Source organism: Arachis hypogaea, chromosome 17, assembly GCF_003086295.3.
Source record: "Arachis hypogaea cultivar Tifrunner chromosome 17, arahy.Tifrunner.gnm2.J5K5, whole genome shotgun sequence".
NCBI classification, from domain to species: domain Eukaryota; kingdom Viridiplantae; phylum Streptophyta; class Magnoliopsida; order Fabales; family Fabaceae; genus Arachis; species Arachis hypogaea.
In genome coordinates, this window is record NC_092052.1 from 35,265,378 (window position 1) to 35,270,671 (window position 5,294).

Below are 5,294 nucleotides of genomic sequence, written 5' to 3' on the forward strand. Positions count from 1 at the left end.
GAGATGGAGATCTGGTATGCTCATGGCCACTTTTGTGAAACGAGTCATGTAGTCCTTCAAACCTTTATTCTGGCCTTGTTTGATTGTGTTCAGGTAGTCGGAATCATGTAGGTAGATGGCAGATCCAGCAAAGTGATCCTCAAAAAGCTTTGCTATTTCCCGAAAATGAAAAATAGAATCTGCAGGCAAAGAACAAAACCAATCAAATGCAGGACCATCTAAATAAGATGGAAAATAACGACATAAGACAGAACCGGAAGCACCGTTTACAATCATTATGGATCTGAACTTTTTGAGGTATTTCTTCGGATCTCCCAACCCGTCGTAGGGGGTTAAGGTTAGTGGCAAGGTGAACTTTCTGGGTAGCTCGAAATTCATAACGTCGGCCGTGAATGGCCCTACAGAGTTATCGGATTCTGTATTTTCGTTTTCTGGTTGAGCTTCTTCGTTTCGCGGAGGCTGAGCTTCTTCGTTTCGTGGAGGCCGAGCTTCTTCAATCCGAATAGTTTTGGAAATATGCGTCGGATCAGATTAGTGCTCTTCCTCCTCTGGTTGTTCACGACGATCATTATTGTTTTCAATCTGAGTATTCGCTAACTCGGCAATCTAATTTGCCATTCTCTGATTTTCTTTTGTCATGCGCTGATTCGCCTCCGCCATACATTAGTTGGCTTGTTGTAGCTCAGTTACCATCCGGAGAAGTTCAGATAGTGTGGGTGGAGGTGCATCAACCATGGATAAATGTGATAGTATTGAGGCCGATGAATAAGAAAGATTTTATATTCTCGGCCCTACGGTGGGTGCCAATTGTTCTTGCGTGGATGAACTTGGGACAACTCGGTTCCTGGTAGCTGATGCCAAATTATAAGCTTGGAAGTCCGAGCTCTTCGTCCGAGAGTGTACCACGTTGTGGAGAGAACAAAGAGGGGGAGTGTGTAAACCCCGGTTAAATTAGTAGATAATTAGTCAATAAATTAATTTTTAATAAGGAGGATTAGAAATGTGAATATTATATTAAATTAGGGAAGAGCTCATCGAAACGAGAATTTTGACACTAATTTCGAAAAAATCGGTCCAAGATTGGACCGAACGGGCCGAACCGGGCCCAAATCGGGCCCGTGGGCCCAACCAGCCCATCACTTAAGAAGACCGAAGCCTTCTCTTTTCTTTCATTCAGCGTAAATGAAGCTTTCAGCTTCCAGGGAGAGGAGAAATGAGAAAAGCTCCCGAAACCCTTACGTTAATTTTCGATCTTCGTAACTTCTCCGTCCGAGCTCCGATCGCCGCACCGTTTACGGCCACGCGTTCATCGCGTCGAGCTCTACATTTCTACCGGAACAATTTCATAGGTAAGCCCTTAAATATTCTCAGCCACTCTTTTCCCCCAATTTTCAAGTTTTGAGAAGGGGTATTGAATTTCTTTGATTTTTGATGTTTTAGGATCCAATTAGCTTGAGGAAAATGTTCACTCTTGCTTATGTGAAGCTTGGGTAAGGTGAGGATATGATAATTCTATTTTATTTTCATTGAATTTGAGTTTTGAGTATTAAATTAGATATATATGTGTTATGAATGTGTATTAGGTTATGAATAAATAATTGGAGCTTGGAATTGTGGATATTGGAACTTGGAGAAAGCTGAGCCTAGTGTTTATTGAATTTTGAAAGGGCTGTGTTTGTTTTGGAAGGGCTGTGTTTATTATAATTAAAGTGCCTTAATCGTTACGTGGGAATCGGCCAAGGTATGGTTTAGGTTTCTTGCATTTAATATATAATGTTCTGTGAAAACTTAGGCTAGATGACCATAGGATAAGTTGGAATGCAGGTGTATATTTAATGTTTAGTAATGGGTTGATAAATATGCTTGGTTTGGTTTGGTGATTTGTTTGTAAGATGATATTGGTTGCTAGTTGGATCTTTGAAAGGATATGTGATTGAATTGTTGATTATATGGCTATATTTTGGTTTGGTTGAATGATGATTGATGGAAAGACATGGAGCTTGTTAAGGATTATTGTTGGCAATTTGGATTGGTGGTAATAGGTTTGAAAATAATTGGAATGGAAATTTTGAATGAAAAATGAGGTATTTTGTGTTAAAAGCCTAGGATTTGTGAACTATGATTTTTAGTTGAATTTTGGTCGTTGGATTTGAATATTGTATGAGTATAATTGTTGATCTGAGGTAGATTTATTGTGGTGATTGTTATGATGTGAGGAAGGGTATGTTGAATTGAAAAGAATGCAGGTTTGGACCCGAAAAGGGTGGCAAAGTCCGAGTTTTAGAGGAGATGCTGCCGAAATTTTATAAAAATTAGAGATTTTGTTTATATGATTATTTAAAAAGATTTAGATTCAAAGGTTATATGGTTTGATTTTGAGTTATTAAGAAAATGAGCATGTTTTAAGTTTGATTCATTTAGAAAAGAATGAATTACGTTTTGAATTGGAACTATTGATGGACGGAATGGGAGGTGTAATAATGAAAGATAAGGATTGAATATAATTGATGTATGATGATGAATGAGATGCGATTGAGAATGATGTGGATGTTGATGAATTATAATTGAATTATTTATATGGCTTGAATAATTTAATGATTTGAGATACGAGGTTCCCTGGATTAAGTGTCGTGGCTTGCCACCACGTGTACCAGGTTGAAAACTCGATACTCTGTTGACCCTACGACGTAAGTGTGACCGGGCACTATATAAATTCCCGGGAATGTTACCCCCATTGAGTAATATTGATTATTTGAGATAAAGCTATGCATAGACTCTTGGGGATGCACGTCGGGGGACAGTCTAAGGACAATTCAGACTTGTCGGGTTGGCTGGATAACCGACAGATGAGCCTCATCAGCCATAGGACAGGCATGCATCATATGCATAATACTTGAATTACTTGCTTGTGTTTTAATTGGGTGTGCCTATATGTATTTGCCATGTTAAATGTGTATTTGTTACTTGCAGTAATTGTAACCTTCTTGTACTTGTCTTTATCTGTCTATTTGTCTGTGAAAATCCATGATGGAGTTGGAGGTATGGAGGAATGGCAGTATGCTACTTAGATTTAAGGTTAAGTTAAGCTAGGTTTAAATATTCTTAGAAAACCACCTCTTATGGCTCCTGTTTAATACTTTAAGCTCTATAATCTGAGTGTCGGCGTCCTAGGATTGCCTCTGGCATTCCCAGGACCTTATATATTATGTGTGTGGCACCTTTACCATACTGAGAACCTCCGGTTCTCATTCCATACTATGTTGTTGTTTTTCAGATGCAGGTCGAGAGACACCTCGTTAGGCGTCTGGACTCTTGAAGCGGAGTGGTTACTGGGTAGTTTTATTGTACAGTGATAAATATATATGTACTTAGCTTTCTCTCTGCATAACTTGTTCTTTTTGATCCTCTTAGAGGTTTATGGAGAGGCAGGATTGTGTATATGTACTTTTGGGTTTTTGATATGTATGTATATATGTGTAAATATTCTCCGGCCAGTCTTGACTTCGCAGGCTGAGTTAGGAGCTTGTTATTTTGTATCTTTGGCACTCTTTTCCTACTTCTGTTATCTTATGTTTGACAGTTACGGTTTTCTTAGCACGCAAGTTAACTCGTTCCTTGAGCGTTGCGCTTTTATCTCACGATTTTTATTTCCCCTATTCTTCAAGGCTCCTAGCATATTATAATTCTTCTGCTATTATATGTACTCATTTTATTTTAGAGGTCGTAATACCACACCACCTTCGTTTTACGACTTAAGCGTAAAGCTTAGTGTGGTAGGGTGTTACAGAGTGTACATGCAAAAGGCACTCTGATGTTTAAGTTACTATTGTGAATTCAATGTGTTTAAGAGGATAAAATATCAAACCTTTATAGGTGAAGTAGAATAGGTCGGTTAAGGTTCCATTAGTCATCTATATTGAAGAGCAATTATTATAGATTGGTAGGTTACAGCATCTAACCGAACATTTTTATTCTAGGTTATAATTCGTTTATAGCCAATTTATAACGCATGATGCCAATTTATAGCTTTTGATTTGTAAGAGTCATATCAGGACATATATATTTTGTCAATCAAACTATTAAATTACGATAATTTTTAGTAAAGATCATGTTTTGCTTGGATTTTGATTCGGTTTTAACATTAAGTGTCGACCAAATTTATATTAGTGACCTCAATTTGAAGGGTAAACATAACTCTTTTTACAGAGTTTGACCTAGACTACTCAATGTAATGAAACTTTTTTGCCAAAAATATGAATACTTCATTATTTTTAGCACAATTTTACAAACAAAATGTTTCAAGTGCTTGCATAAGAATAGAATCAAACTGAAATATTAACTTGAAATGAAATTAAAATTCGAAAGAAACAAACAAATACTCAAAAAGAAATGATGAATGAACAAATAAAGAACATTAATTAAGGAATTGAAAACAAGGCTAAAGATAGAATGAACAAAAAAAATAAATAATAAACCATTTCAATATTTAAAAATATTAAAAATCTATCAAATCTTGCTGCCTTCAATCATTTCTAAGTGATAAAATAATCATGTTCCCTCTAAGAGTTCATGCTTGGACCATACGTAGTGAAATAGACCACAACAATACAAAGTACAACTAACAAGAGTTGATGTTTTACGGGATGCCAGCTAGCTGAGGAAAGAGACTTAGGCTTCTTAATAAACAATACATGATAATCCACAACAACAACAATAAAATAATAAAAAAATATTTTGTGCATGTTAAAAATTAATCATAAAATTAATTATTATATATTTATAAATAAAAAATATATCATTTAATTTATTTTTAACATATATTTTATATTTTAATACATAATAAAATAATAAAAAATATTTTATATATATTAAAAACTAATTACAAAATTAATTATTATATATTTATAATAAAAAATATAATTTAATTTATTTTTAATATATATTTTATATTTTAATATACATTTTATACGAATGGGTGATTTAACCACCGATTTTATATATACACGCTTATCATAGTTATAATACAGTATTGCAAGGGAAGAGGAAATGCAGATAGGGATGGATACGGACAGCTATATATACACTTGCTGGGTTCCATATATCTCGAATAAAAGTAATCCAAAATTGTGTATTCAATGGCACCTTTATATTTTCATATCTTTAATTTATGATTGAATCGATTCTAAAACTTGATTTCTCTCGATCAATTTTTTTTTCTTTTGAATTTATAATTTTAAATAAATATAAAGAAAATATAACATTTGAGTTATAGTTTTTTGACAGAATAATTATAA

The 5,294-nt window shown here is 34.6% G+C and overlaps 1 long non-coding RNA gene across 2 annotated transcripts; it reads left to right on the forward strand.

The window, feature by feature from the left end:
• Positions 1-1,170: 1,170 nt before the first annotated feature.
• LOC114925707 (uncharacterized) lies at positions 1,171-3,556 on the forward strand. 2 transcript variants are annotated; one of them, XR_003815275.2, is made up of 4 exons: positions 1,171-1,349; positions 1,441-1,495; positions 1,584-1,741; positions 3,275-3,556. It is a non-coding gene; the product is annotated as an uncharacterized lncRNA (long non-coding RNA). The 2 variants fall into 2 exon arrangements; XR_011875159.1 differs by having other exon boundaries at positions 1,176-1,349; positions 1,584-3,556.
• Positions 3,557-5,294: the final 1,738 nt, after the last annotated feature.